The 20,575-nt window shown below is 36.4% G+C and overlaps 1 long non-coding RNA gene across 2 annotated transcripts in view; it reads left to right on the forward strand.

The window, feature by feature from the left end:
• LOC139081745 (uncharacterized) overlaps positions 1 to 20,575 on the forward strand; it is a 65,533-nt gene that overhangs the window by 13,798 nt on the left and 31,160 nt on the right. Inside the window, exons 2-3 of one of the 2 annotated variants that reach the window (XR_011536969.1) lie at positions 5,082 to 5,339; positions 17,706 to 17,854. This is a non-coding gene — a long non-coding RNA (uncharacterized lncRNA). The remainder of the gene's footprint in view (positions 1 to 5,081; positions 5,340 to 17,705; positions 17,855 to 20,575) is intronic. The other variant, XR_011536970.1, reaches the window with a different exon arrangement.

The raw sequence follows: 20,575 nt of genomic DNA on the forward strand, positions 1-20,575 counted from the left end.
CTAATTGTTTGTTTTTAAGACATCGAATAGAGCTTTTTTATAAATTAAGAACTGGTGAAAAGGAGTGGGTAGAAACTGAACTGTCTGTAGAGTTGCATTTCCAGTTTCAAAAAGATTTCTAAGATGTAACATAAATGACATCATAAGATGATCCACCCATCCAACTACATTATTCTCAATTTTCTGCTTTCCCTCTGAGTGTATAGCTTTATTTTAGCTTAGGGGGAAAAGCCTAAAAAATTCCTATCAGGCTCTAAATATCAGCTTCTAATTTTGTCAAATTTCTGACTATAATGTTATTAAATCCTTTCAAACATCCTACTACGTTTTAGTGAGTACAAACAGTAAATATTCCTGGCTGTATTAAGAAACCCCATCAATTCTGATTTTGGTTTTCCCTAGATCATTTAAAGGAATAATGTAACACTTTACCAAGAAAACTCTCAGAGACATCAACTGGAGGGGAGCCCATACCCATACCGGGGTCCTCCTAGGAGAGTAGATATGAAGATGTCTGTAAGGCCACTAACTTGGCAGAATTTTGTTAAGAGTTATGTAGTCTTTTCTTTTAGATACCTCTTATATCTTTAATTTTTCATTACCTTTTAGCAATGAAGCTTTCAATTAAGAAGCTCTTTTGGAATTTTGAAACCTTTGCTTTTAAGCACACCTTTTAAATGATCTTATCTAATTAGACCTTTCCTTCTACTGGCCATTGTAATTTTAATTATCCTTAGTAATTTTGGTCCATTGAGAAAGAGATTTACAAGAGAAGGGATCATAAGTCTTAAACATAAAACCAGCTGGAGTTCCCAAGGGAGGAACTTCTCAGGTAACTTTAGAAACTGGATGACCCACGTTAAAGAAAATCATGCAACAAGAATGACAATAAGAATGACAACTGGGAGACCCTTAAATTATGTCAGAGTACTCACCAATCAGGGGAAAAAAACAATGTCAAGGGAAGCCCCTCCTGAGACAATGACCTTGAGCTGAAAAAGCCATGCTGGCACTCATATAATGGTCTCCTGGGCAGTTGCCCCCAATCTGAAAAAAAAGGCATTGACCTTGACCAAATGGAGAAAAGTCCAGAACCTGGGAGAGCTCTTATGATCAAAAGAGTCTGTGATCCATGGAAATGGTGAGTGTAACAGGCTCATGTAGATCTGGCACAGGGTTTCAGGGGACACCAGTTCACAAAGGTGAGATCACATAGGGTCCTGCTTCTGGCATGAAGTATGTTAACCAAAAACTAAAGAGTCAAAATGAGAGGCAGAAAGACATTTATTTGGGGATTAACAAATTGCAATTTGGGATACATCCATTCCAGTCGCAACCCAAATAGTGTCTTGCTAGGGAGTAAGAGGCAGGGGCTTTTAAAGGCAAAAGAGAGAGTTTTGCATTACAAAGAATGTTAATTGGAGTTAGCAGCAGAAAGTTAATCTTGGCTAAATATAATTTATTGCTAAAGCTAGCTACAGGGAGGCCAAAGTCTGACACTGTAATGAGTTTCAAGTTTCTTGCAACATTCTCAGAATATTTGTGTCTTGACTCGCTTCAAAAGTTCATATTCTGCCCAATCAGGACATGCTTAAGTTTCATTTCCTTATGGAATGCTGGCTGCATTTTAAAGCCCATAGTGACCCCATTATGCTTCACATTTCACACTTAGTATTAAGGATCTTAGTAGGTACATAGAGAGACTGACAATGTATTCACTTCTATCAAGAATCTTTAAACTACAGAAGTGTATCTAAGCCAAGAATTAAAATGCATTGTGATAATTGCCATTTCAGTGTCTAGAATCTCAGATACAACCCTATTCAGAACAATATTCTCTAGGAAGGCATGTTGACTACCTAACCCACGGGGTGTTCATAATTTGAAGTCTTGAAAGAGCAGCATGCTTTTCAACCCGAGAGCTAAACTTCTGTATAGTGAACAACTGTATTGGACTATGGTAGTCAGAAAATTCATCCCACCATGTCATTTCTCTCCATAATTTGCAAAATCTGTCTCTTCTTCTCTAACCTCACCGACATATAGTTCTGCTTTCATCATGTGTGATCTAGACTACTGCCACAATCCCTTAACTGTACACCACAATTCAAATCCTCTCCATATCTATTCAGCACTCTGCTGCAGAGTTGCTTCATAAAATGTACACTTGACCATGTCAAGCTCATGATTAAAATATTTCCAATACTTTAATGAAATGTAACCAAACTCCTAAAGGAGCCGATTTTATTGGCTCCTATATCTCAATCCACAACAAAAAGAGTATGGGGATTGAGAGGAGTGGGTTCCATGAGAAGGGAAATTGACAGACTATTTGTACTGGTGAATACTTACATAGATTCAAGAATCTGAACTTTATATAAAAGGCAATAAGTAGAGAAGGAAGTGGTTATATAGGCCCTCTAAACACACACAATCACAAAAGAATAATCTGAGGTGGGTGGTACATCCTGTGATTAGAATCCAGCCTGACTAAAGGGTCCTGGGTATGCTAGGGGAGCCTAGTCCTCTTCCTCTGTCACCAGCCTTTCTCTGGCTCCCTCTGTTTACTTCATTGGTGCTCAGGCCACAGGTATCCTCATCTTTACCTTTACCTGGCCTTATCTGGCACTCTCCCAAGTTGACCTCAGTGGGTGATTTTTGTCCTCCTAGAGAGAGAGCTTGCCTCAGAACCCCAATGTCATGCCCCCACCACAGACAGTTTCACACTCTATCACCCTCCACTCTGCCAGCAGAAACCTCACCCTCTGCTCACTTCCCTATTTGAGAATCCCCACAACCATTTGGTTTTTACTTGGCCTTTCATTTCCTTGTCAGCTCTTCTTCCAGTATTCTCTGCCTTTTCTAGCTTCCAGCAGCCATCCTTGCCTCCATTCTGTGTCCTCCTCCTTCTAATATCTCCAACTATGGAAAAAGTCCCATCCTGACGGCAAGAATATGCTCCTAGATAGACCATTTACTAGAATTCATTGATTAATAGTCCAGATCTCAGTTTCCCCCACTGTGAAGTGACTTGGAAGCAACCCAAAGGGACATCAATGAATGAATGGATACAGAAGATATGATATATATATATATATATATATATACACACACAATGGAATACTACTCAATCATAAAAAGGATGAAATCTTGCCATGTGTGACAACATGATGGAACTTGAGGGTATTATGCTAAGCAAAATAAGTCAGATGAAGAAAGACAAATACCATATGATTTCACTCATATGTGGAAGATAAACAAACACATAGATAAAGAGAAAAGCTTGGCGGTTACTAGAAGGGAAGGAGTAGGGGGAAGGCAAAAGGGTAAAGGGGAGCATATTTATGGTGATAGATAAAAAATACACTATTGGTTGTGAATATGATGCAGTCTATATAGAAGCTGAAATACAACTATGTACAACTGAAATTTACACAATGTTGTAAACCAATATGACCTCAATAAAGTAATTTTAAAAAGAAACAAACAGGTATAGAGAACAGATTTGTGGTTACCAGAAGGGAAGGGGGTGACAGGTGAGAAAAAGGTATAAAGGGGCACATATGTTTAGTGTTGGATATAAAGTAGCCCTTTGGTGGTGAAAACGATGCAGTCCATACAGAAGCCAAAATGTAAGGATATATACCTGAAACTTATATGATATAAACCAATGTGACCTCAATAAAATTTAAAAATAATAAAAATAAAACAGTAAAATAATAAAATAGTAAAAAACATAATAAAACTGTAAAATAAACAAATAATTTACATTAATTGTGTTGATCTTAAACAGACAGCTAGTTATTTCCCCAGCAAAAATGAATTTATTCATTATCAGCAGAGAATTGCAATTTGGAGTCTCCAACGGTGGTGAGCCACATGAAAGACCCTCAGCAAGAAAGGATAAATTCTTTTATGAAGGGGAAGAAGAAGTTAGGAAGGCTGTTGTAAACAAAGAGTCCATTGGAGGAATTGAGAGTTTGATGAGCAGTGGGTTTTCATTGGCTGAATTGTGACAGTCTCTCATTGGCTGAGCCTCATGCCAATCAAGAGGTGGAAGTCTTTCTTCTTTCCGTTGGATGGTACCATCCCTTGGGTGTACAGCTCCCTGATTTGGACCTCCCAACTCCAATCCTATGAAGTTTCTGTTTATTAATTTGACAGTAGTAATAAATTGTAAAGCCAAAAAAAGTTTTTCTAATCAAAACTTAAAAAAGAAAAATAATTTTGATCAACTTATGCTACAGGACAGACTGGATTATTTTTTCATGGTCTATAGAGAAAAATGATGTTGCAAAGTCATTATCATATAAAGAGACCATCAAAAAGCGTGCAGATAAACATATAGGGAGAAAGTATTTTAGAGAAATAACAGGTAGTTAATTTAAAAATTATCTTATTTTTCTGAATGATGTGCTCTTTTGGTAGTTTGTCATCTTTTTAAAATTTGAAATTTATTGTCATTTCTGTCATGTCTTAAATGTTCAGTATCTTACAATTGAAAAAAAAGTAGTTCTAAGCTGGTCACTTGGTATAAACAAACACAAAACTGATTTCTAGAGATCCATGATCAATACAATGTTCTTCTTTTGAATACTGGCAGTCTTTGCTTTGCACAATTTCAATATTAAAATTTCATTTACCCTGGTTTACTTAAATAACACCAATCCCCCAATAGTATGGCTGAAATTTCAGTTGCCACAGTATATTAAATGTTAGTAATTGAATAAAGTACAGACTTTACTACTAGCTCTTCATTTCATGAATCACTATGGAAATAATAAATGTGCAGTTGTAACCAAAGACATCAGTGACTAATCACATCACTTCTTTCAAAGTTTGTCAGTGACTATTAGTCTGTTCCTGCACAGACAGCAAAGAGTGTACTTGTGTTGTTTCCTTGTGTTCCAATAATAAATCCCTGTGACCTTTTACATGAATAGTAACAGAAAAAGGGAATTGGCTATCTAAGATAACAATGAAAAAGCTGGAAGTAAGGTGTGAATTGAATGTAAATGCAGTTGTAGAAGAAATGGCTGACCTTTGGAATGTTGATACTGCCATTGTTCGACAAATTATAGGTATGAACCTAGAAGAACTTGGTGAAGGCAAACTTATCAACATACATGTGGAAAGTGATTGTCACAAAAAGAATGAAGGTGTCCCAGATGAAGTGACACCAGCATAAAACTTCACATTCAAGGAACTCTCAGAGATATTCCTCAGCATCAAAAACTCAAAGCATGAAATGTTGAGAGCTCTCTCAAACTTGGAGTATGAAAAGTCACCAATGCATAGGAAAGATACTCTGTATCTTTAAGTTATACAATGAGACTAAGGTAAGCACTGCTCAAACCACTGTTTTAAATTTTTACAAAGAAATAAAGCACTTCAATTCTGGATGTTTCTGTTGGTTTAAGTGACAATACGATAAATTAATATGACTTTTACTATTTTTTAAATTTCTTATGTATTTATTACCAGCAGTAAGAAGGTTTTGAATGTTTTGACAAAAAAGGTGGCAAAATGATCAGAGTTTTTCCCATTGATTATTAAGGTTCCCTTGCATGGTCAACTTTTACAGTCCCACACTATTATGCAAAGCAAAGACTGACTTTATCATAAGATTTGGGGTCAAAATCAAAAAAGTGAAATTTTTAGCGTTGGTGCTATCTTCTTATTGACATCATCATTTCTTTTTTCTTTGAAGAATCCTTATCCTGTAAGGGATTGTAAGGAATTAAGTACATTCAATTGAGATTCTAATATCATTCTGCTTATGGTATGAATTTTACTAATCATGCCAAGCTAGTGCTAAGCACATCAACTTAAAGGATACTTTTGGAAGTATATATTTGGCTTGTTTCTAGAATCCGAATTTTATTAATATCTTCAAAATTTCTAAAGAAGTATTGCAGATTAGACAAATTGAATTCCTAGTCCCATGATGGTATTAGCTCAACTTCTTCATCATGTCAACAATGATTTTAATTTTGTTTTTTCAGCACATGTCAATGTTTTGTTGAGACTGACAAGCAAGAATACTGTTCTTGTATGATATTTTTAAGAGCTATTTAAAGATAGACTTCTACTGTGTCTTTTACTACCAAAATTTTAAAAAGAATGTGCACAGATCAAAGACTATAGAATGCCATAGAATACTTTCAAGGATTTTCAGATATAGTCAGTTATATTTTCCATGCATGGTGGTACTGTTGTACGTGTGACTCTTCAAATCATTTTGCGTGTATTCAGCTTTTGTAACTTGTCTATGAATGATTTAATTATTTTACGTTCATTTCATATATGGGGAAAATTCTTCAAACACAAAAAATGTTTTATGTGGAAATACACACATTTGGAAACACATACATTTAGTAATTGTTTGTTTACCTGTCTTATATCTGAGGCTATATTATCAAAACAGAGGAAAATATTTAATATTTCTAACCTTATTTAAAATTATTTGATTCATCACATCTACGATAATCTTAATTGCCTGGTTTTGTATTTCATTCCCTGAATAATGTGTTGTATTATTTTGTTGTTAATGTTAATCTTCTGCTTAAATATACTGCAGTAATGTTGGCATTATTTGCTGTAGCATTTGGCAAACGAAGAGAATACTAATACATTTTCATGGACAGTGCTCTAAATGCTGGCCTTTGTCCTGCTAAAAGCTGAATCACCCATATTATATGTTTATTCACAACAGGTCAATATTTTCACATAGTCGTAGTTCCATAGCATTCATACTTAGATAATTTAATCATATTTCATTTTTAAATACCTATTGTGGATTCAGGTATTGTCACTTCTTTTTGCTATTAACATATGATAGCTCTGCTGATCTTTTCCTCATTCTCATTTATCAGATGAATTTTTCCATTCCTAAAGAATTTCAGTATAAATTAAATAATAATAATAATACATATGAGGTTTTTTAAAAACAGTAACCAGGATCTAGTTATTTTTTCACCAGTTGAAAAAAATTGTGTGCAATAAATGTTTCAAAACCTCCTACCTTTACCTGAACTTTTTATGAAAGTATAATGAGCATTCAAAAAAGTACACAGTCATAATCATAATTACAAATTTCATTGAATTACCACAAAAAGAACACACCTGTGTTATGCAATTCAGGTCAAAAGTAGAGTAGCACCAGAACCTCAGAAGACTCCTTATGCCACTCTCAGAATTACTCCATCTTTCCTCCCTCAATCACCTCTATCCTAACTTCCAACATCATAATCAGGTTTTCTAAGCTTTTGTAATAGTTTGCCTTCTCTCTAAACAATTCCCTTCATCATTTTTTTGTATGGTAACAAACTATTCCAGGGTTTCCTTGTCTAAAAATAAGTATTTACCTTCAGATTTGATGGATTTTTTCCACTGAGTATAGAGTTCTAGGTTTTTAGTTTTATTGTCTTAGCATGCTGAAATCAACATTCTATTAATTTTTGGCTGAATTGGGTTTGTTTTGGAAGTGATATATTCCTCTAATCATTGCTCCTCTTTGGCAAATTAGTCTCTTGTCTCTGTCTTTTTTAATATATTCTCATTGTTTTTGGTTTTCAGTAGTTTTACTAGGATATACTTGGTATGACTTACTTTTTGTTCATTTTGCCCTGTTTCATTGGAATTTTCGAACCTCATTTTCTATTTTAGAGTGTTTTCAGCCATTATTTCATCTCAACAGTTATCTACTTCATTCTTTTTGTTGTTATTTAGTGACTCCAACTACACATACGTTTGACATCTTCATGGTATTCCCTCAATTGCATATTTGTCTTTATTATATTTTCCAAAATTCCCTCCAAAATTTATTCTGGATATATTCTTCTAATCTATCTTCTAGTTCACAAATTTTCTTTCCAGTGGAGTCTTATCTGCTATAACACCTATCCATTTGTTTTTTTTAGCCACTATGATCTTATTAAAGAATTTCCATTTGTTCTTTCTTTATAGCTTCCATTTCTCTGCCAATATTCTCAATCTTATTTTTATCTCTTTGAGCATGTTAGGCCTATTTATTTTTAAGTCTGTACCTGATAACTTCATTATATAGGACCCTGGTAAGTCTGTGTCTGTCTTCTGTTGTCCTTTTTTAAAATTTTTGCTCATTTCACCATGTCTCTTTATGTTTTGGGGTGGTATTCTGTTTGTATATTTTTGTTTTTGTCTTTGTTTTTGAGTGTTGATCATTCACATTTAAAAAATGTAGAAATGATTTGTGGCTTAGGATAATGTTATCTTCCTTCAGAATCATTTTAAGGGCATTTGAAATACAAAATTATCTTAATATTTTCAGAGATAAAGGTAATTCGAAACTAAGTTATAGTCTCTGCAAAGTTTACTCTCCTTCTTCATCACATTATTTCTGGGTTGCAGCCCTTTAAGGCCGCAAATCAAAACTCAGGCCCCAAAGATATCTTTGAAGATTTATGAGTCTGCTGAAAGCTTTACTTAGCCTCTGAGTCTCTTCGGCTGTCTTTCATGGAATGAAGAGATGCTCCTAGGAGAAAAGCAGCCCCAAATGCAGGGCTCACCTCTGTGAGTTTCAGTCTTCTCCCAGATATTGACCCAGTCTTTCATCTCTTCTTTGGTGATTCTTCATTGCCTTGATGCAGATTTTATTTTATGTTTTTCTTGCTTTTGCTAGTTGTCTTTGACAAGAGAGTTGGTCCAAATAAAGTAGTCCACCATTCCTAGGAGCAGAAGCCCTTCTGTTTCTTTTTTAATTGTTTATTAATAAAACTTACCATCCTTTCATATGAGAAGCCACAATTTTTTTCTCAGAAATCTAGGCAATAACACAGCTGGTATAGACAAACCCAGACTGTATAGTGAGAAGTGACTCCTGAGCCTCTGTACTTGTCATGTGAATTCAAGGTTAGTTTCTTCACAGATCTCTTTCTTAAATATGAGGTCAGTTCAAAATAATAGAGGAAATGAACGAAATTTGGGGCATCTCATCTAGGCTTCATACCTAGTGTAGACAGAAAGCCAAGTCAAACACTGGAACTAATTGTTTTTCTGCCTAATGTCTTAAAATAATACATATCTAAGAGCTCTCTGATTCCTTTAACAGGATCTTTGCCTCAGCCATTGCTGCTGAGGCAGCCTGGTTGAAGGTCAGTGCTTACAGAATCTCATGCACATTGCCAAAGATGGGTTTGGCCTTGTGGCCTGTGTTTGCCCTTGTGGCCTGTGTTTGCAATACTGACTTTGTTTGTGAGGCTTGTGCCTTTATTTAAGGGCCAAAAATTAATCTCTACTTCCATAGGAACACATTCTTGCTCTGGAAGATGCTATGGCCAGCCACCAGTATAACCTCTTCAGGACAAATATGCTCATCCCCTCAGCATAGAGGACTATTAGCTATTGACTGCTCACAGATAGGTCCCTCTCCAGGAATTGAATTCAGTGGGAAAAGGTTGCTTTGTCCAAGGGAGTGTCCGTTCCCTGGGGAGAGTACACCTCAAATGTGGGAGTAAAAAGATATAGCCCCGTTACTTGTTTAGGGAAATGTCTGAAGGGCATCCAATTTCCACAACTCTCTGTGAGATTAATTAAATCCTCCGCAGCAGCTGTATCACAGTTCAACCTCTCCCTCTTCTAAGTCTTGCTTCCCTCTCTCTTCTACATGTATTGTTCCTGAGAGCACTCCTTAATAAATGTCCTACATGTAGATGTCCATCCGAGTCTGTTTCTTTAAAAACTGACCTAAGACACACCTCTATATAAAAACAGCCAATTGGCTTGGAGAAAGCCTTCCTGAGCAGCAGCAATCTGCCACAGTAAAAACTTCAAATGGACACTAGGTGAAAAGTCCTACAATTGCCTGTCCAGGCCACAGCAGTAAAGAGGTCACTGCACAGCATATAGAAACCAATCATGTTGAACCATACAGGCCACTGCACACCAACAAGGTCAAAACTAGTGTGGTCTTGCCCTAGTTTCTAAAACCAAACAGGCCATTTGCTTTGACTCTACTAAAAGTATCTTACATATTAATTTATTTTCCATTTCTACATTTTTTCTTCATAGTTGTTTTCTAACAAAGGCTCCAGTAGCCGTTGTTAATTCTATCCTGACCTGAACTTACTCTCCTAAAGTACAGTCACCAACCTTTCATCTTATCCAAATTAGTGAAAATGTATGCTAAAAATTTATTCCAACCTTTATTATAGCTTCTTTCATTTTTGTTTTAAGTCACAACGCTTCCCTAGATCCAATATAGATGAAGTTACGTTTTGTACTTTGGATTTATCTCAGTGAAATGAGTTATGAAATGTTTCACTTTACTATTTTCCCAGAAATTCACTCTGATTTCTAATATGTTTCTTTTCATATAAATTTTGGAATGGGTGGTTACATTTTTTCCCTTGCTTTAGAAAATATACAGATAATAATGAATTTATATAGAGATAATATGGGTGTCATTGTCAAAAACTTGATTTAGCCTTAGTGAAAAATAAATAATCCATACTGGTCATTAAAATGAGGAAAATAAAGAGCTACAGCTCAACATTTCTCTAACCAAAGCTGTCAACCTTTAATTGACATTCAGCTAACATCCTGGATTCCTTAGGATCAAGTTTGGCTGCAAGTAACAGAAGATTCAAATGAACAATATCTTTAAAAAGATGTGGTTATGTATATATATTTCTATGTCTTGTGAAGAGACTGGAAGTAGGCAATTCAGAACTGTTCTGGCATTCCATTTATCAGGAATCACTTCCCAGTTTCCTCTTTTTTTTTTTTCGATAATTTTTGTTTTGTTTGTTTTTTTATGGTCTTTACCATGCTTGGTCCTCATTCCAAAGGTCATCTCATAGTCATAGTCTGAGATGCTTGCCAGAGGTCCTTCCATCAAATCCACCTTTTAGCCAGCAATAAGGAGAAAGGAGGAAGCTGAGCACATCCACCTCCCACTGCTTCAGATCCACTTTGCAGAAGTTGTACCCTCCATTGGTCGACTGCAGTGACATAACCACAACCAGCTAAAAGACATTTTTCAACTTTTGCTTTATGGTACTATGTTTTATGCTTGGAATCTTAATGGCAGATTGTTGAGTTAATCATTCTCTTCCATTTATAGGCTCATGGATATCATTTGGTCTGAACAGACCTCCTCTGCAAACTGTTTGATTCATTTATTTATCCTCATTTCCTTCTCTTCACCACATTCTGATGTATTAATGTATTATCCTTCTGTTTCTATGTGTTCTTATAAAACGTGGTGGTGTTTGATGCATACAACTTTAATTTCCACAAAGGTATTATACTGTATGCTTCATTTATTAGTCTATTTGATTCAGTACTCTTTTAAAGACCTTTCATGTTACTCTGTGTCTAGTCTCTTGTTTCTACGTGCTACATAGAATCCCATAGTGTTGATGAATAAATGAAAAGCAATCAGAGAAGTTAATATATTGAGGTATATGAAGAAGCCATTTGGTTTCAATTAATTTGGGGCCTGATCTTGTTTTTCCAGAATGACCTGATATGGCCTGTTAAGCATGCATCATACAACTGCTTTAAAGATTTACAATATCCCAAAGAAGGAAGGAATGATACCTTTAAAGATAGCAGTGTGTTCCTCCCTCCCTATCAGCATCTGTTTAAAGATGAACATTTCTTCCAGGAAACTAAGGATCAAACTGACCTGTTGTACATCTGGTGACCACTGACCCTATGTGTACATCTTGTGACCACTGACCTGCTGCGCTAGCAAAATATCTCATGATTGTAGTATAAAAAGAGATTCCCGTCATATTTGATATATATTCCTTGTTCCAAAATAGTATAATACCATGCTGCACAGCTCTCTTCTCTGGAGTACTTCCTTCTCTGGTGAAGGTCATTCTCCCAGACTATATAGTCCTCAGATTGCCTCATATAATAAACTCACTCCAACTTTGATTTATAGATTGATTATTGATTATTTGAGTTGACAGTGTTCATCTACCACATTTTACTTATGTCTTGCCATAGGGATGAACATCTAGCGTGCTTCCAACACCTCACTACCATAAAAATGCTGTGATAAACATTCTTATACATGTTCCCTCTGGATCTGGTTAAATATTTTCTGTTATGAATATTCAGAAGTGAGATTGCAGGGTCAACATGTACATCATTAGATAAGATACTGCTGCAAACTCTCCAGAATTACTTCACCACCGTCAATGCCTGGGGATTACCACTTATCCCACCTCCTTGCAAACACTGGGCTTCTGGAGCTTTCTGATTTTGCCAATTTGGTGTTGTAAAAAGATATAGTCTTGGGGCTGGCCCCGTGGCCGAGTGGTTAAGTTCGCGCGCTCCGCTGCAGGCGGCCCAGTGTTTCGTTGGTTCGAATCCTGGGCGCAGACATGGCATTGCTCATCAGACCACGCTGAGGCAGCGTCCCACATGCCACAACTAGAAGGACCCACAACGAAATATACAACTATGTACCTGGGGGCTTTGGGGAGAAAAAGGAGAAAAATAAAATCTTAAAAAAAAAAAAAAGATATAGTCTTAATTTGCATTTCTCTAATTAACAATGTGTTTGATACAACTTTAATTTCAACAGAGGGTATTACATATCTGTTTCATTTATTAATTCACTTTATTCTGCATTATTTTAAACCTTCCTATATTACTTTGTGTATATAGGTATAAAATACACAAATATAATTTTAGACTTCCAAATACTTCTCTCAATTTTTCATGTATCAATTTTGTTCAGTGTATATTTTTTGAAGAGAAAGCCTTAATTTTATAAAGCAGAATTCAACAATTTTTACTTTTAATTAAATTTAATTATTTTATTTTTTTTGCAAAAACTCAATTGTATACAGTTTGTGATTTAGAAGCACTCGTATGCAAAACAGTAAAACAGTAGAATCTCCTGCCCTTCTCCCACATGGACATGCCCACTCTTGTCTTTCAAGGGGTGGAGAAGCCAGGACCCCTGTCCCTACAGGAACCAATTTAGTTACAGGCCTCTGGGAGAGGCCAAGGCCTCAGGGGTAAAGATCAGGAGCAGGAGGCATCAGCACCCTCAGAGACCCACTGTTCAGCTGGAACTGTGTATATGTGTTTAGAGGGTGGGAGGAATAACCCACCATAGGCCATTTCTCCCCAAGGCTCTAGAGTCTCCAACTGGGCTTTTAGTTTAAGGAATAATCCCCCACTAATAGGTCATAAAGGTAGTCTGTTACATTATATGCTACTAACTTTGTAGTATTATCTTTTACATTTAAGATTTTATTCCATTGTGAATAAACCATTGCTCATCACTTTCAAAAGTGGTTTAAATATTTATAGTAATTTATTCCTTCAAATAGTAAAAAAAAGTTTACTAAGTACTTCCAAAGTCCAGCTGAAATTTCAATTAGGAATTTAATGAAATTACAGAATAATTTTTAAAGGATTACAGTCTTTTTATAATAATAACTCTTTCAATCCAACTCCGATTAATCAGAAACACTTTAATGATCTTGAATAGTATTTAGAATTTCTTGCCGGGGTCCAGCCTCGGCAGAGTCCAGGTTCCCGCGGGAGAGACCGCATCGGTGAAATGAGGGGAAAAATAAAGAGGATGTGAGACTTGGGTTGGTGTTAGCAAGTCCCACTTTACTGTGCACAAGTGTTGTTTTTATATTTTTCAGGATTAGTACAGAAATAGCTCTACAAATATTCTCAGAGAGATAAGGAAGTAAAAAACGAGCACAAGAATATTTATTAGCATTCTAATCTATAGAGCATAAGGTTAATGGTAGTCTTCTCCGCAATTAACTAGTGTTTGTTGTCTCTAAGCTAAAAGAGATAGGTACCTAGACATCTGTTGTAATTCATGGTAAAGTTAAATCAAAGAGAGAAGGTCCAGGCCTCCGGCCAGGACAGCAGTCCGTCTGTTTACATCCTGGGGGAGCCATCCCTGCCTCCCTCAATCATTTACGTCATTAGTGTAGATGGTTAATGGGAACAAAAGGCGACTCCGGGGTGTCTTATCCCCAGGGCTATCTGCATTCTCAGCGGGCAGTTAAACATCTTTACATTCCCTCGCCCTTTACGGGGTGAAAGCATTCCTTTGTCTTTTAGATTGTGGAGCTAACAGTCCCTTAAGCACACTGCCAGAGAAAATATCATTTTGTTAGCAAAGTAAAGGGCTGAAAAGCTAAGCTAAACTATATACCTTCAAGAACAAAAAACAGAAATACTTATAGACATAACCTTGATAGAAAGCATGCATATAATTCAGAAAATATCAGGGGTGTCGGCCGGCCATTCTTCACCGAGGGACATCCCTGCACCCCTCGGCCCTTCTACTCATCAATTATTGATTATTTATCGCTTTTAGGAGAGAACCTCTATAACATTTTAACAGAAAGCAGAAGGTCAAGAATAATATATAGATACTTCTTGATCATCCAATTAACCAGCAAACTTGGAAGGACGATGGATTCTGCCTAAAGAATTATGTTCCCTGGAGAAGTGCCTTGCACGATTCTCCTTCCATTGCCAGGTCTTGTCAGAATACAATGGTAACTAGAGTCAGGGAATGCTTCCCACATCATTTCTCTGTAGAATTTTTGTATATTGTTTAGCTAATTTTTAGCTATTTTATAGATTTTTTTTTTTTTTTTTTGAGGAAGACTAGCCCTGAGCTAACATCCATGCCCATCTTCCTCTATTTTATATATGGGACACCTACCACAGCATGGCTTACCAAGCAGTGCCATGTCTGCACCCGGGATCCGAACTGGCAAACCACGGGCCACTGAAGCGGGAACGTGTGCACTTAACCGCTGTGCCACCGGGCCAGCTCTAGATTTTTTTGCTATTATAAATGCTATCTTATTTTATTTTCTTTGCTTGTTGCTTGTATAAAAAGGGCTGTGGATTTTTTAATATTTAATTGTGTTTAGATAGCTTGCTAAATTTTCATGCTAGTTCCATTAGTTTTCTAGGTAGAAATCATCTGGAAAAAAACCTATTTCCTTGAAATCCTTACAATTTTATTTATATGTTAAATTGATAACTAGATAAGTTATGAGCTCTTTTGTTATTCCCAATACTTTGTTTATTTTTTATTTTCTTGTATACAATCATACATTCTGAAAATAATTATGATGTTTTCTTTATTTCTGTTTTCATACCTCCTTATGTTTCTTGCCTTACTGTATCAACAAGGACTTTAGTGTTCTATTGAATAGTGATGACTATAGTAGACAGACATCTCATTCTTGATTTTCACTGAAATGCTTTAAAGCTTCAAAATTAAAAATAGCTCATGTAGGTTGTTTGTGGCTACATCTGACAGTGGGAGTTTCCTTCTATCCCGAGTTGGTAACATTTTATCAGAATGGACATTTAAATACATCAAATGATTCTTCTGTAACTCTGGAGATGATAATATGGTTTTAATCATAATTTGTTGAAGAAAGTGATTCTATTAAGAGATTTTTTAACGGTAAACAATTCTTGCATTCTATGGATAAATCCCACTTCATTTGATGCTGGGTTTTGTTTGCAAATATTTTATTTGAGTCTATATACATAATTTCTGAGTAAACATACATAAATGAGATTAGCTGATAATTACTATTTTAATATTTGTTTTGTTTTTTTCTGGAGGAATTTTTGCCGGATTAGGTGTCATGAAAATGTTGCCTTATAAAATTTGTTAGGATGGTTTTCCATCTTCTCTGCCTGGAACAATGTGTATGAAATATCATTATCTGCTGCTCCATGTAGTCTGGACCTAGGACCTTGTGCAACTAGTAACTTTGACTATTTGTTCATTGTCTTTAAAAATTACTTGTAAATTCAGATCTTTTGTCTTTTCTAGAATTTTTTGAATAAAATTTTATCTGTAAAAAATGTGTTGATCTTAATTTTATATATCATTTTCTTATTTTAATCTGTACATTACTTATCTGTAATATGTCTACTTTCCAATATTTATTACTCTTTTGATCAATTCTGAGAAAAGTTTTTTATATTTTTATTAGTTTTCTCAAAAAGCCAGGCTTTAGTGTTGTCAGTCACCTTTATCAATGTTTTGTTTTGCTTTTTATTTTAAATTTTAGTGCTTTTAATTTTCCACCTTCTAAATTTTCATTGGTTTTGTTGTTCTTTTTTCTAGCTTCCTCAATTAAAATCTTAGCTGTACATTTTTGGTCAGGCTCGTAGACAAATAAATTCTTTTAAAGCTATAAATTCCTCTATGCATGTCGTTTTAGAATCACTTATTAACCAGAAAAAAGAATACTTGCTCACCTATGGAAAAGCAATGCATGGTAATGAGATTGCAGCAACTGGGGCCAGGCCCCTGGCCAGGCGGTTAAGTTCACACACTCTGCTTTGGTGGCCCAGGGTTTCACCAGTTCAAATCCTGGGCGCAGACATGGCACCGCTCACCAAGCCATGCTGAGGTGTCATCCCACATGCCACAACTAGAAGGAGCCACAGCTGAAAATAGACAACTATGTACCAGGCGGCTTTGGGAGAATAAAAGGGAAAATTTTAAAAAATCTAAAAAAAAAGATGCAGTAACTAACCCTTAGCAAACACTGTTTAAAAATCTCAGAATAGGGGCTGGCCCTGTGGCCGAGTGGTTAAGTTCTCGCTCTCTGCTGCAGGCAGCCCAGGGTTTCATTGGTTCAAATCTTGGGCGTGGACATGGCACTGCTCATCAAACCATGCTAAGGCAGCGTCCCACATGCCACAACTAGAAGGACCCACAACGAAGAATATACAACTATGTACCAGGGGGCTTTGGGGTGAAAAAGGAAAAAAATAAAATAAAGTCTTTAAAAAAAAAATCTCAGAATAATTAAAATGAAACAAAGGCAGAAATATGTGAGTGCAGACACACAATTTGTTTATAGTCCACGTCTGCTTCCTGTTTTAAATACTGACGTACTAAATTTACAAATCATCACAGAAAATAAACAAAGCATAAATAAATCATTTTGAAAACTTATAGACCACATCAATTATCTAATTCACCAATAAATGTTTCTAGCCCCCGTGCTAAAATCCCACAGAAAATGAATTGCAAAGCAAAAATGGCTAATGCTAACTTTCTTGATATATGGTATAGGTTGGTTTTTCCTTATTCTTGCTAAAATTCCTCTTAATCTCTTTCTCCTACCTGTGATGAAACATATATTTGTCTGTACATGTGGCCAAATTTCTTTTCGCTTGCTTTTTGCTGAAATTGTGCATCCCTGCACTCAAAAATTCTCTTTTAATCCTTCTTTCTAGAGCTGATAACTTTCATAGAAACTCGCAGCTTTCTGTGCACTTGGTCAGTTAAACTTCTTCTCATGTGTGAATAAGAAAAAGATTTTTTTAAAGATCAGTACTAACAATTAAAATAGTTAATAACTGAAGAATTCAAAATTAAATGATTATAAATAGTAACTGTAAATATAAATATCAGTGTGATGATGTAGTGATGTGTTAAATCTTCTCTCATTTACAAAGCAGACTGTAGCCATCCGGTCATATGTCTGAATTTCCTTTAAAAAAACAAAGTCTCCTACATGCCATTAAAATATTTAGAACAAAATTTAAATAAAATTAATAACTCAGAAAAACATCAAATATTAAGTTACACGCTTTTAGTATTCAACAAAATTTCACTTTTTAAAAAATTTTATCTTTCTACTTGATCAAGTTACTTTTATATCCATTGACAGGAGAAGGGACACAGGTGTGTGGCTCAATACCCGGCACCTTGCACGTTCTCACAAGTGGAGGGGCTCTGTCATCAACCCACTTGCCCACTTCCCTTCACTGCCTACTAATTCTGAGAATACAGCCAACTCCTTCCACTTGCAAAATCCCGGTAAGCTTATATTTCAGCTTCTGTTTTCTTCAAGTCCAGTTACCACTCTGCCTCACATTTTATACTAAGGTCTCGAGCCTTTCTTAAGGAGGTTCTCAGGAGCAGAAACTTCTATCCCCTAAACATGGGCCCACTGTGGCTGAGGCAGAGGATTTGTTTTGGAAACCAACAGGAATGCCTACTGGGAAAGAAGAAAGCTCTATATTTTTTCTATGTTGAGGTTTTTAAACCTACAAGTAGGGAAACAAAGAAATTTTCAGTGTTTTCATAAAGAATAACCTGGTAGACAGAAAAGCAGGGAAAGAAAGGCCACAAAGATTTCTGAAGTTGGACTCTGAGTGAGAAAATACAGACATCAAATAAAGAATGAAGGGCTGGCCCAGTGGCTTAGTGGTTAGGTTCACACGTTCCACTTTGGTAGCCTGAGGTTTGCAGTTGGGATCCCAGGCACCGACCTACACTCCACTCATCAAGCCATGCTGTGGTGGCATGCCACATGTAGAATAGAGGAAGATTGGCACAGTATTAGCTCAGGGCCAATCTTTCCCACCAAAAAAAAAGACACAAAGCAGCGAGCTTGGAGGAAGAGATTATTCATTTTATTTTAAAAATCTGGAGACACAGCAGCTTCTCATACATACTGGAATCAATTGCAGGGAATATGTTTACCATACAAATAGGAAAAGCTGAATATGTGATGAATGAATGAATGAGTGAACAAACTTACTGTTTCAGAAGGAAATTGACTAAAAATGTCTTGCATTTTGATAATATAACTGTCATTGCCATGGCATTTCATGGTTTATACCCCACACCATAACATCGAGGACAAGAGAGCATCTCTTTCTCCTACCATTAAACACAGGCATGAGGTTTCATGTAAACTCTGTCCCCTTAGAACAGGTGCCTAGCCCCGAGCCATCACTCTGAGCAAGGCTAAGTGGGACCTGTATCACAATTTGGCTTAAATTATTAGTTACCTGTTCATCTTTTAGCCTATCACATCATCAGTGATTCTTTGTCAGGATTGCCTTAGGCTAATCACAGTCCAGGACTACAGATGAGGATGGAGTCAACCAACGAAAAATCACATGGCTGCTGTTAGAGAGAGTGATAAGGTAGACTGGAGCTTGGGGAAGCAATCAACCAGTCTAATCCAGGTAGGAAGACTGCAGCAGTCCCACTGTTTGCTTTCCCACATCCCACAGTTTTCACCTTTACCTCGTCTCCAATCTCCACTTTATTATCCAAATATTTCCTCATGTGAACTTGCTGCCACCGGCATTTGGTCCCTCTCCTTGCCCTGTGCACCCTTTCTCAGCTCCCTAAACAAATTAGAGTGAAGACCCTTTTTGCTAGTTCAACTCAAATAAATTGCCGTACTAAGAAAGCACGATAGAAACAGCAAGAGGCCAGTCCTGTGGCCTAGTGGTAAATCTGGCTTGCTCCACTTTGGCAGCCCAGGTTCAGTTCCCAGGCATGGACCTACACCACTCATCAGTGGCCATGCTGTGGTGGTGACTCACATGAAAAATAGAGGAAGATTAGCACAGACGTTAACTCAGGGTGAATCTTCCTAAGCAAAACACACACACACACACACACACACACACGAGTAACAACAAACAATTAAAACAGTAAACTGTAAAACCAAATTAGGAAGGAAAATTTTCAAGCTCACAAGAAAATGATTATCTTTCTCACCTCTACTACTTTACACTCAATAATACGTCCCTTCTGCATAGTAACTCCTAAGAATTAATTACAGAATTGGTCACTGAATCCTAAAGTAATTGATATTTAGCCATAAATATCTCAACTGACACTGTCATTTGGGGTCCTTCATAAGAAACAGTCGATCTTCATTATTCCCAAATCTGTACTTGCTAATTCACTGTTAAATATTATCTGTGACCCCAAACTAATTACTCATAACCCTTTCAGTCATTCATAGGCATGTGCAGAGTGGCACAAAATTTGAGTCCCCAACTAGTACTTTTCAGGCTGAGGTTGAACAAAGTGCCACTTTGCCTTCTTATTTTGATTCTCACAGTGTAAACAAGTGTCCTTTTCAGGGTTTATTTAGTGCACATTTTTTTGCATTTTCATACTCTTGGTGATTTTGCTGTTTAAAATGACCCTGAAGCATAGTGCTGAAGTGATGACTAAGCGTGTTCCTAAGCGTGAGAAGGCCATGATACGGCTTATGGAGAAGATTCACGTGTAGATAAGCCTTCTTCAGGCATGAGTTATAGAGTTGTGGGCCATGAGTTCAGTGTTAATGAATCAACAATGCAGTAACTCCAGAAAAAGGAGGAGGAAATTTGCCCATCTGTATGTGGAGTTAGTTGAGAGAATGCTAAAGTAATATCTATAATGCTATGATGAACCTATGGAAAGATGGAAAAGTAGCCAGATTTGTGGATTCATTTTGTTTGTTGGTTTGATTGTTTATTTTTTAAAACATAAGGGACAGCACAGCTGTGTGGATGAAAGTCAAGAAACTTACCATCATGTTATGCAGGGTGGGGAAAATGTTAAAAGCTTCTTGGCTAGTGCTTTATTATAAAGAAATACTGTGAAAAATACACAGATTATTGGAAATATACATATTCTAAATAAGGTGTTTTTAAAGATTTTGGCTTTTTTCCTTTTTCTCCCCAAAGTCCCCTGGCACATAGTTGCATACTCCTAGCTGTGGGTCCCTCCAGCTGCTGCATG

Source organism: Equus przewalskii, unplaced genomic scaffold (genome assembly GCF_037783145.1).
Source record: "Equus przewalskii isolate Varuska unplaced genomic scaffold, EquPr2 ChrUn-7, whole genome shotgun sequence".
Lineage (NCBI taxonomy): Eukaryota > Metazoa > Chordata > Mammalia > Perissodactyla > Equidae > Equus > Equus przewalskii.